This window comes from Heterodontus francisci, unplaced genomic scaffold (genome assembly GCF_036365525.1).
Source record: "Heterodontus francisci isolate sHetFra1 unplaced genomic scaffold, sHetFra1.hap1 HAP1_SCAFFOLD_286, whole genome shotgun sequence".
Lineage (NCBI taxonomy): Eukaryota > Metazoa > Chordata > Chondrichthyes > Heterodontiformes > Heterodontidae > Heterodontus > Heterodontus francisci.
The window spans coordinates 856,536-869,800 of NW_027141006.1; positions in this window are offsets into that span (position 1 = coordinate 856,536).

Below are 13,265 nucleotides of genomic sequence, written 5' to 3' on the forward strand. Positions count from 1 at the left end.
GGGATCACAAAACGGAGCAAGATTTTTCCTCCCTCCCTTCCTTCCATCTTTATATTCTCTGGATTTACACCAAGTGAAAGACTAATGGGAAAAGCAAACGGCGAGGGAGCAGAAGCAGAATATTATCCTTTGGCAAGAAATTTATTTTCAAATCTTCTTGATAGATTAAGTGAGTGAGCAATGCTTTGACAGATGGAGTTTAAAATGTGGGGTCATGTAATACTGAAGAAAGATAGATCAGAGTGTTTTTTTGTAAGAGGTGAGATGTTAGAAACTGTGGAGGAGCCGAGACCCGAATACAGAATTACTAAAAGCTAGTGGACTGGGAGAAAATAATGTGAAAAGCGAACGGAATATGAAGTTTGGAACTCATGTTGCAGTTATATAAAGCTCTGTGCTCCTGAAGCGAATGTCCAAGCCCAGATTGTGGGGAATCTGTGGAGAGTGATTTGTTTTTTATTCATTCTTGGATGTGAGTATCGCTGATAAGGTGAGCATTTATTACCCATCCCTAATTGCCCTTGAGAATGTAGTGGTGAGCTGCCGTCTTGAACTGCTGCAGTCCATGTGGTGCAGGAACACCCACACCGCCGTTGGGGAGGGAGTTCCAGGATTGTGACCCAACAACAGTGAAGAAATGGCGATATAGTTCCAAGTCAGGATGGTGAGTGACTTGGAGGGGAACCTGCAGATGGCGAGTTCCCATGCATCTGCTGCCCTTGTCCTTCGAGGTGGTAGAGGTCACGGGTTTGAAAGGTGCTGTTGAAGGATACATGGCGAGTTACTGCAGTGCATATAGAGATGGTACACACTGCAGACTCTGTGTACTGGTGGTGGAGAGAGTGAATGTTTAAGGTGGTGGGTTAGGTGGCGATTAAGTGGGCTGCTTTGTCCTGGATGGTATTGAGCTTCTTAAGTGTTGTTGAGTGGGATGTATTCCATCACACTCCTGACTTGTGCCTTGTCGATGGTGGACAGGTTTTGGCGTATCAGGAGGTGAGATACTTAGTTTAGTTTGGAGATACAGCACTGAAACAGGCCCTTCGGCCCACCGAGTCTGTGCCGACCATCAACCACCCATTTATATTAATCCTACACGAATCCCATATTCCTACCACATCCCCACCTGTCCCTATATTTCCCTACCACCTACCTATACTATAGGACAATTTATAACGGCCAATTTACCTACCAACCTGCAAGTCTTTTGGCTTGTGGGAGGAAACCGGAGCACCCGGGGAAAACCCACACAGACACAGGGAGAACTTGCAAACTCCACACAGGCAGGACCCAGAATTGAACCCGGGTTGCTGGAGCTGTGAGGCTGCGGTGCTAACCACTGCGCCACTGTGCCGCCCCTAGAATTCCTAATTTTTCCCACTTGCTGCAGAATTCCTAATCTCTGACCTGCGCTTATAGCAGCAGCATCGATCTGAGTGGTCCCGTTTAGTTTCTGGTCAATGGTAACCCCCAACATATTGATGGTGGGGGATTCAGCGATGATAATGCTCTGAATATCAAAAGGTAGATTTTTTTCTCTCTCTCATTGGAGATGTTCACTGCTTGGCACTTGTGTGGCCAGAAGGTTGCTTGTCACTTATCAGCTCAAGCCTGAATATTGTTCAGGTCTTGCTGCTTGTAGGCACAGACTGCTTCAACTGAGGAGTTGTGAATCATCACCTAACATTCCCACTTCTGACTTATTTTGAAGGGAAAGTCGTCAATGAAACAGCTGAGGATATTTGGGTCTACGACACTACCCTGAGAAACTACTGAAGCAATGTCCTGGGCTGAGATGATTGGCCTCCACGAACCACAACCATCTTGTTTTGTGTGAGGTACAACTCCAGCAAGTGGAGAGTTTTCCCCCTGATTCCCATTGACTTCAATTTTGCTAGGGATCCTTGATGCCACACTCACTCAAGGGCAATCACTCTCACCTCTCCTCTGGAATTCCACTCTTTCATCTCTGTTTGGACCAAGCTGCAATGAGATCATAACAACATAAGATCAGAACAACTAGTAGCAGGAGTAGGCCATTTGGCCCCTCGAGCTTGCTCCGTCATTCAATAGGATCATGGCTGACCTGATCATGACCTCAACCCCACTTTCCTGCCTGCCCACATAACCCTTGGCTCTCTTGTAGATAAAAATCGTGAAGACATTCAATGACCCAGCCTCCACTGCTCTCTGCGGTAGAGAATTCCAAAGATTAATGACGCTCTGAGAGAAGAAATTCCTTCTTAAATGAAAAACCCCTAAATCTGAAACTGTGTCCCCGAGTTCTAGATTCCACCACGAGGGGAAACTTCCTCTCAGCATCTACCCTGTCAAGTCCCCTCAGAATCTTATATGTCTCAATACGTTCTCAACTCCAATGAGTATCGGTCCAACCTGCTCAACTTTCCTCATACGACAACCCCTTCATCACTGGAATAAATCTGGTGAACCTTCTCTGAACTGCCTCCAATGCAAGTATATCCCTCCTTAAATAAGGAAACCAAAACTGTACACAGTACTCTAGGTGTGGTTTCACGAGCACCCTGTACATTTGTAGCAACACTTCTCTACTTTTATACTCCATTCCCCTTGCAATAAAGGGTAACATTCCATTTGCCTTCCTAATTATTTGCAGTACCTGCATGGTAACTTTTTGTGATTCATGTACGAAGACACCCAGATCCTTCTACTCCGCAGCATTCTGTAATCTCTCACAATTTAAATAATATTTTCCTGTTCTATTCTTCCTGTCAAAGTGGATAACCTCACATTTTCCCACATTCTACTCTATCTGCCAAATTATTTCCTGGAGCTGAGAGACCCTGGCAGAACCTAAACTGAGCATCGATGAGCAGATTATTGTTAAGTGTGTGGTGCTTGATAGCACTGTTGGTGACATCTTCCATCACTTTGTTGATGATTGATAGTAGACTGATGGGGCGGCAATGGGTCAGATTGGATTTGTCCTGCTTTTTTACGGACAGGGCACACCTGGGCAATTTTCCTCATTGTTGAGTAGATGCCTGTGTTGTCGCTCTGCTGGAACAGCTTGGCTGAGGGCGCAGCTAGTTCTGGAGCACAAGTCTTCAGTACTCGAGCCGGAATGTTTTTAGGGCCCATAGTCTTTGATGTACTGAGTGCCTTCAGCTGTTTCTTGCTATCATGTGGAGTGAAGCGAATTGGCTGAAAACTGGAAGCTGTGATGCTGGGGCCCTCAAGAGGCCGAGATGAATCATCCACTGAGCAATTTCTGACTGAAGGTGGTTTCAAATGCTTCAGCTTCATCTTTTGCACTGACGTGCTCGGCTCCACCAACATTGAGGATAGGGAAGTTTTTGGAGCCTCCTCATCTGGTTCGTTATTTAATTGTGCTCCACCTTTCATGACTGGATCCCTAGTTTCTCAGGGCAGTGCCCTAGGCCCAACCATCCTCAGCTGTTTCATTGATGGCTTTCTCTTCAACATAAGTCAGAAGTGGGCATGTTCGCTGATGATTCACAACTCCTCAGATACTGAAGCAGTCTGTGCCTGCAAGCAGCAAGACCTGAACAACATTCAGGCTTGAGCTGATAAGTGACAAGCAACATTCTTTGATCTGATCCTGAGGGAGATAACCGTGCGTGGAGCGGCGGGATGGATGGAGGGTGACTCTGAAGAGGGTGTCTGAGCCTGGAGGGAAGAATCTGTGGAGAGTGGTCCTCAAAGGATGTCCGTGTCTGGAGATTTAGGATCTCTGAAGAGGGTCTCCGAGCCCATAGTGCTGGGATGTATGGAGAGTGATCCTGAAGTGGGTGTCCGAACCTGGAATGGCGGGATCTGTGGAGAGTGATCCTGAAGTGGGTGTCCGAGCCTGGAGTGGCAGGATCTGTGGAGAGTGGTCCTCAAAGGATGTCCGTGTCTGGAGATTTAGGATCTCCGAAGAGGGTCTCCGAGCCTGTAGTGCTGGGATGTATGGAGAGTGATCCTGAAGTGGGTGTCCGAACCTGGAATGGCGGGATCTGTGGAGAGTGATCCTGAAGTTGGTGTCCGAGCCTGGAGTGGCAGGATCTGTGGAGAGTGATCCTGATGAGTGTGTGTAAACCTGGAATGGAAGCTTTCTGTGGAGGTACAGGAAGAGGCCATTCATTCCCAGCATTTTGTAAAGGTTTAGCATAACTTATATGCTTTTACTCTATGCCTATATTAATAAATCCAAGTGTCCTGTTTGCTCTTAGTTACCTTTTCAATCCTTCTAACATTGGTGCACATTGTCTCTCTGCTCCTGCACCCACTTTAGAATTGTCATGTTTCATTTATATGGCCTCTCCTCATACTTCCTTTCAAATTGTATCACTTCACACTTCTCTGTGCAAAATTTCATCTGTTATGTGAAAGCCGATTTTACCAGTTTTTTTTAAGTTCCCCTGAAGTGTGTTACTATCACTGGCATCGGACAAAATTCCTGAGCATTCTTTGATGCTATCTCCATAGACAGAGCAATCTTCCGCGAGCTCAAATGTAGGATTTTGTGTGTTTAGTATCTTATTTCACCCACCAATTTAAGCACAAATATGTCACGTAAATCTTGTTCACTGCAGTCCCTGCTGCTGTTTGCTGCCTATATTTACAGACTTTTATCTCAACCTCGTCACCATGTTCTCTAATATATTCAGGGGCATCAGCAGAGAAAATGTTCACCAAGCGTGGCAAGTGCAAGGAAGTGTTTATTTACATCATAATGTCATGAATATAATATACAAATACATTACATGTGTGAATCATCAAGATGTGTCTAAATAAATGGAACCCCGTTACTATAAACACTGTCACCTTTCAATGTGCAGCAGACAGGTTTGACGGCTTGATGTGTGTGATTCCCTCATTAATGTGTTTGCACAAAGTTCGGGGAAAGACGGAGATATGAATAATTTATAGGGAAATTTGTTAAGCATATCTCCACATCTCTCACTCACAAAGATCTGCAAACACATGGATTCCAAAAGTACCTGAGTACAAAATCACCTAAAATAAACACAGCCAGAGAGTCTTTCAATAACCTGTAGCTCAGGGAAAGTAAATGATGTTATGGAAGTGATTCTGTTTCTTCTGTTAAAATATTTTTTGAAGAAGTCATAATCAAACTGAATAAATGCAGGACCAGTTCTTTTTCAAGAGAGCACCAAAAGAGCCAATTTGGCAACTATGTTTACTGTTTTTCACATAATTCAAGTTAAAAATTGAACAGAAACCATGGTAACAGGGAGATGTGGTTAGTGAAGGCATTTGCGCCCCTTGATTGGACAAGCTCGGCATCAGCAACATACACCTCAGACAGCAGAAAACTCACAAGCTTTTGGTTGTAGAGTCAGTGTGTTTTACCTGCTGGAGTGAGCAGCTGATAAAGTTAGCCTGAAGAAGTGTCAAGGAAGGAGAGAAGACCACAACCCAGCTTGTTTTCCAGAAAATCTTTAAAAGATCCTGAGAAGTCCAGTGTGTTAATTCATCTTGTCGCATGTCTTTGAAGAAGGCCTGCTAAAATAAATTCTCAGTGCCTTCTGAAAAGAACTGTTCGAAAATACCCTAGTGACCTGTCTACGTATACTCAGAAGTTTGACTGTGTTCCAATTTTGGAGCAACGTATCTCATCTGATGTTTTCTTCAAAAATGAGCACGTAAACAGCCCAAGAGTTTTTTTTTTGTGTGTTTGTAACAAAATTTTAAAAATTTTAAAAAAACATCCCTTTTATCTTTTCTGTTAACCGGTGTATGTGTGTGTGTGCGCATGTGGCTCGAAGATTTTTAAAAAAGACTTTAAAAGTAAAGGTGAAAAGGGAACTTTTAAAATTTCCACCTGTTTGTTTATGCTTTACTTCATGACTAGTTAAAACTTGTTCTACAATAAATGAATCATTTTGTTGTTCATTAAAGAAATCTGGTCAGTGTCTTCTATTCTGGGAAAAATAGAGTATATGATTGACTGTTTCAGTAAGTGGGAAAAGTTGAAATAGATGTTGTGACCAGTGGAGAAGTGGGATGAGAATAAAGAGTGCCCTCCTCTGCCCTTAGTTGTCACAGCATTTGTGATCTGGCTCAGTCGCTTCGTTGGCTCGAGTGTTTGTCCAATAATCAGAAAATCGTGGATTCAAATCCTTGCTTCAAAAGTTTAGCTATCAATCGTTTACATCTGTTTTCTTGTGAACTTTAACTTTTCTTATGAATTTCATTCACTCAAGAAAACAGCTCAGTGGTTGCCTTTGTGAAGGATGTCAGTTTGGAATGGCTGTTCCTCTTTGTACAAATGTTCAGTGCTAATATTTCACCGGCAACTCAATCCACTACAATTTCTTTGAGAGCAATATGTTTGCAGTTGCATTTAACCTGGAAAACAGCTCAACATTAATCTCACTGAAGGAAAGTGTGACCGTGTTGTATATTTCAGACTGTTCGTGCCGTTTTGTGTCTTTTTTAACCAAGAATATGACACGACGCAAAGGGGAGGGTTGATCCGAGGTTTAGAATATATTATTCAGTCAGGAGCAAGAAAAATCAAAAGGAACAAAATAAGAAAACCCAGTCCACAGATTTGAGAATCTGTAGATCCGCTTTGGGAAAGTGAATCAGAGCAGAATGAAGGGTGAACTGTCCGACTGCCCAGAAGAGATGAAGACACAGCTCAGTCAGCACGTTCCCCTGGTTTATGATGCTGGAACATTCCTCACACAGAAATTATTCAATCAATACTCATCTGCCAAGTCGGTCTGAGGCTGTGCCTCTCTGATCGTGTGGAATTAAAGCAATTCTTCCAGTCAGTTAGTTCAGTTGTCATTTCATGAGAAATTCGGTCATCATGGCTTCGTCAGTGACCTCATGGTTCAGGTGTCTGAGTGATGTTAATCATGATGTGATGAAATGATTGTATGTTCCAGTCTTTCCATGGTGGATTTTCACACTGAGTCGAAACGTGTTGGACATGGTCTGGAAATGTTTCACACCGCTCCATTCCCAACAGGCCATGACCTGATGTGATGGAAATTGCATTTACTTGCAGAAGCTGCATTTCCATCATTGCACATCTGGCTGCACAGCCAGGATCTGCACTGTCCAAACAGCTGACAAGGTGGTCGAGAGGTTAAGACGGGGGCGTGCTAATGCATTGCGTGCTTTGCATGTGTGGGTTCGGATCCCAATTTTGTCGTTAGTTTATGAAGTGTCTAGTACATTGTTGTGGGGGAGCTTTTGTGGAAAGTTGACCTGGAAACATGTTCTTATCAATATCTCGCTGGTGATTCCAGAATTGTTTCTCCTTTATTAAAATTGAGACAGACAATCGGAATTCTTCACCCAAATTGGACTGGAATGAAGACCAAATAGGGATCACGAAAAGGAGCAAGATTTTTGCCTCCCTCCTTCCTTCCATCTTTACTTCCTCTGGATTTACACCAAATGAAAGACTAACGGGAAAAGCAAATGGCGAGGGAGCAGAAGCAGAACATTATCCTTTGGCAAGAAATGTATTTTCAAATCTTCTTGATAGATTAAGTGAGTGAGCAATGCTTTGGCAGATGGAGTTTAACATGTGGGGTCATCTAGTACCTACGAAAGATATATCAGAGTGTTTTTTATAAGTGGTGAGATGTTAGAAACTGGAGAAGCAGAGACCCGAGTGCTGAATCACTAAAAGCTAGTGGACTGGTAGAAAATAATGTGAAAGGCTAACGGAATCTGAAGATTGGAACTCATGTTGTAGTTATATAAAGCTCTGTGCTCGTGAAGTAAATGTCCAAGCCTGGATTGTGGGGAATCTGTGGAGAATGATTTGTTTTTTATTCATTCTTGGATGTGAGTATCGCTGGCAAGGCTGGCATTTATTGCCCATCCCTAATTGCCCTTGAGAATGTGGTGGGGAGCTGCCTTCTTGAACTGCTGCAGTCAATGTTGTGTAGGAACACCCACAGTGCTATTGCGGAGGGAGTTCCAGGATGTTGACCCAGCAACAGTGAAGAAATGGTGATATAGTTCCAAGTCATGATGGTGAGTGACTTGGAGGTGAACCTGCAGGTGGTGGTGTTCCCATGCATCTGCTGCCCTTGTCCTTCGAGGTGGTAGTGATCACGGGTTTGGATGGTGCTGTCGAACGTTACTTAGCGAGTTACTGCAGTGCATCTTGCAGGTGGTACACACTGCTGCCACTGTGCTCTGGTGGTGGAGGGAGTGAATGTTTAAAGTGGTGGGTGAGGTACCGATGAAGAGGACTGCTTTGTCCTGGGTGGTGTTGAGCTCTTTATGTGTTGTTGGAGCTGCAGCTATCCAGAAAAGTGAAGAGTATTCCATCACACTCCTGACTTGTGCCTTGGAGATAATGGACAGGCTTTGGCATGTCAGGAGGTGAGATACTTGCTGCAGAATTCCCAATTTCTGACCTACGCTAAAAGCCGCAGCATATATGTGACTGGTCCAGTTTAGTTTATAATCAATGGTAACCCCCAAGATGTTGATGGTGAGGGATTCAGTGATGATAATGCTGCTGAGTATTAAAAGGTAGATGGTTTGATTCTCTCTCATTGGAGATGTTCACTGCGTAGCACTTTTGTGGCAACCAAGTCACTTGTCACTTATCAGCTCAAGCCTGAATGTTGTTCAGGTCTCGCCCTTGTGGACATGGACTGCTTCAGTATCTGAGGAGTTGTGAATCATCACCTAACATTCCCACTTCTGACTTAAGTTGAGGGGAAACTCATTAATGAAAGAGCTGAGGATGGTTGAGCCTAGGACACTACCCTCAGAAACTCCTGAGGCAATGTCCTGGATTGAGATGATCGGCCTCCACCAACCATAATCATCTTGCTTTGTGCTAGGTAGGACTCCAACAAATGGACAGTTTTCCCCTGATTCCCATTGATTTCAATTTTGCTAGGCATCCTTGATGCCACACTCACTCAAGGGTAATTACTATCACCTCTCCTCTGGAATTCCACTCTTTTGTCTCTATTTGGAACAAGCTGCAATGAGATCACAAGAACAGAAATAGTAGCAGGAGGAGGCCATTTGGCCCCTCGAGCCTTCTCCGCCATTCAATAGGATCATGGCTGATCTGATCATGGCATCAACCCCACTTTCTTGCCTTCCCCCCATAACCCTTGACTTCCTTGTAGATAAAAATCCAAAGATGAATGACTGTCTGAGAGAAGAAATTCCTCCTCATTTCCTTCTTAAATGGAAAATCCCTAATTCTGAAACTGTGTCCCCTAGTTCTAGATTCCACCACGAGGGGAAACATCCTCTCAGCATCTACCCTGTCAAGACCCTTCAGAATCTTATATGTCTCAATACGATCACCTCTCATGTTTCTAAACTCCAATCAGTATAGGTCCAACCTGCTCAATCCTCCTCACAAGACAACCCCTTCATCACAGGAATAAATCTAGTGAACCTTCTCTGAGCTTTTTTTTTAATTTCCAACATATACTTTATTCGTTAAAAAAACTATAAAAAGATACATTACAAAACAGTTCAAAAACAGCACCAAGTCAACAATACAAAGATTGCAAAGGAGATCAGTTTCCTTCAGTGCAGGAATGAATTGCCTCACAACCCTTCCATTTCATTTTACCTGCCATGTACATTTTGCAGCAAACAAATATTTTCTGGAATAAAAACAAGAAATACTGGAACCACTCAGCAGGTCTGGCAGCATCTGTGGAAAGAGAAGCAGAGTTAACGTTCCGGAACTGACAAATATTTAAAATGTCTCAGGTTATAAGCAAGTGAGGTGGGGGTGGTGCAAGAGATAACAAAGGAGAAGGTGCAGGTTGGACAAGGCCACATAGCTGACCAAAAGGTCATGGAGCAAAGGCAAACAATATGTTAATGATGTGTTGAAAGACAAAGCATTAGTACAGAATAGGTGTTAACGGACTGAATATTGAACAGCAGCAAGTGCAAACCTGAAAACAACAGTGGGTAAGCAAACTGAATAAACTAAGATGAAATGAAATAAATGCAATATAAAAGGTTGTAAAAAATGTAAAAAAGCAAAAAAGAAGAAAAAAGAAAAAACAACTAAAAATGAAAGTAAAATGGTGGGCTGTCATGCTCTGAAATTATTGAACTCAATGTTCAGTCCGGCAGGCTGTAGTGTGCCTAATCGGAAGATGAGATGCTGTTCCTCGAGCTTGCGTTGATGTTCACTGGAACACTGCAGCAATCCCAGGACAGAGATGTGAGCATGAGAGCAGGGGGGAGTGTTGAAATGGCTTCCTCCAGCTGAGTGAGAGGCTGGATACCCGATGACGCTTTAGCGTGAATGTGCGAAGGTGGACCATGGGCGGATATGCGATGATGTTGGTGCTGAGCCATGACATCATCCTGTGCATGTGCCACTTAACCCTGGCAAGATGTAGCTGTGCCTATGTGCAGCTTGGCGCTCTCCGATGATGTCAGCGGGCCGCTGCATTGACAGGAATCACATTGTGTTAGCAGTGCCCACAACCCAGGAAAGAATAAAAAAGAGATTTACCACAATGGTAGCAGGGTGAGGGATTTCAGTTATGTGGAGAGATTGGAGAAGCTGGGGTTGTTCTCCTTGCAGCAGAGAAAATTCAGAAGAGATTTGACACATTTGTTCAAAATCATGGAGGTTTTCAATAGTTTAAATAAGGAGAAACTGTTTCCAGTGGTAAAAGGGTCAGTAAGCAGAGGACACAGATATCAGGTGATTGGCAGAAGAACCAGAGGTGACATGAGGAACCATTGTTTACACAGCAATGTGTTGTGATCAAGAAAGAAAAGACTTGCATTTATATAGCACCTTTCCTGACCACTGGATATATCAAAGCACTTTGGAGACAATGAAATACTTTTGAAGCGTAATCACTGTTGTAATGTCTGAAATGCAGCAGCTAATACCCACAAACCGCGATGTGATAATGACCAACTGATCTGATTGAGGGGCAAATATTGATCACAACACCAGGGAGAATTGCTCTTCACTTGTTTGAAATTGCAGCATGGGATCTTTTACATTCACCCAAACATGCAGATCAGGTCTTGGTTTAACATCACACCTGAAAGGCAGCACCTTCAACACCCTCAGTGCTGTACTGGAGTGTCAGCTGTGAACTCTGAACCCAGAAGCCTGTGATTTTGAGGTGAGTGTGACCAACTGAGCCACAGCTTTTACCTGAGTCTCAATCCTTCTACCAACAGTTTCTCTCTATCTGGTCTGTCACGACCCCTCATGATTGTGAACACCTCTATCAAATCTCCTCTCTGAGGAGAACAACCCCAACTTCTCCAATCTACCCACATAACTGAAATCCTCACCACATGTTGCAGAAATGAATTTTTCCTCATGTTCCTTCTGGTTTTGTGAGTCACTTTAAATCTGTAACCTTCGGTTATTGACCGTTCAGCAGTTAGAAACAGTTCCTCAGTATTTACTCTACCTCAAACCTTCAAGGAAACTCTGCATAGCAACTGAAAATCAAGTTGTCAGAAGTGGGATAAAAACACATGCCTCCAGTGAAAGCTGCAACCTGAACAGAGAAGCTGAAACCGCTCAGTCACCTCAACTGTTCAGACCTTTTTGACCTCGTCATCGCTTCTGTACTTTGAAAGGTTCACTCAGTTCTGGAACTTGTTCAATGTTACTGGAATGCTCAGTGATTGGGATATTAACTCCCCCGGGTTTTCCTGAGCTTGTTCTCGGTGTATGGGGATGTTTGTCCTGGGCTGTGGAATCTTGCATCCCTGTAATGGACATTAACCCACTGATTGAATCTGTATTCACTGCTTTCCACTGGTGCTGGGTAATTGCAGAGTGTGGGGCCGGAATGTTGCTGCTTGTCCCGGCCTCACTCACTCTGGGAAATAGTGAATAATTGATGCATCTGTTTCTGCATCTGAAATGTGACTTAGATCTGCTGTTATTAACCGAGGCAGCGCTGCAGAAGGATACGTTAATAATCTCTCACTAATCAACTGCAAACAGTCAGAATGTGTAACTTTGAACAGCACTTTCTGCAATGTCAGGGCCGGAAAATTGAGGGAGGGAGAGACACTGTCAGTATCTGAGTGTATACAGCACTGTACAGAGAAAGAGTCAATATAGCGGGCTGAGACACAGTGCATCTTTTCACATTTGATCACAATAATATCCACAGTCAGGAACTGAAAAGGATGAAAAACCGAATAGCAAGAGCAAAAATAAGAAAAGTAAGTAATTATAGATTAGCTGATAAGCTTTCACTGTGTTACCTGGTAGTCTACTGTTTTATATTCAATGCTCTCTCCACTGTGGCCAGGGAATGATATCTTCTCAAGGGCTGAATATTAACAAAACTTCTTGGAATTTAAAATCTTTCAAAATTAATTCCATGGAGCTAATGGGGAAAAGTCAAATAACTGCATTAATTATAGGAGAGCTGGTTGGTGATGACGTGGATGTGTCTGCAGTGTGCAGGACCAGACTGTTTCTATAGATTCACAATGAATGTTCCATCTTTATTTATAACAGTAAAACTGATCGTGGACAATGGCTATTCTGGTTGCAGCAACCTGAAAATTTAACTCATTGACACCCTGCTTTAGGGGAATCGAGAAAGCACAACACCCAGCTCTGTCAGTTAGTGTGCTTGTTTGCTAACCCACAATTTGTTGGTTCAAGCACTTAAAAGGATGAGGCTTTATTAACTTAAACTCTTCTTCATCTGCTGTATTACTCTTGCTGTTGATTCTTCAAAGTTAAGGTTAATCAAGTCTTTCTTTGTGAAATCCATGCTGACTGTGCTTTATTATATTTTCATTTTCAAATGTATTTTCTACTTTTGGGGATTACAGGATAATGTCATTTTTTATTGATTTTATTTTTATTTATTGCATTTATTGCCCATCCCTAATTCCCTCGAGAAGGTGGTGGTGAGCTGCCTTCTTGAACCACTGCAGTCGATGTGGTGCTGTTCGGAAGGGAGTTCCAGGATTTTGACCCATTCACAGTGAAGGAACGGTGATATAGTTCCAATTCCAGGATGGTGTGTGGCTCAGAGGGGAACTTGCAGGTGGTGGTGTTCCCATGCATCTGCTGCCCTTGTCCTTCGAGGTGATAGAAGTCATGGGTTTGGAAGGTGCTGTGTCAGGAGGCTTGCTGCGTTGCTGCAGTGCATCTTGTGGATGGTGCACGCTGTGCGTTGGTGATAGAGAGAGTGAATATAGTGAATGAGGCGCCAATCAAGTGGACTGCTTTGTCCTGGATGACGTTGAGCTTCTTAAGTGTTGTTGGAGCTGCACCT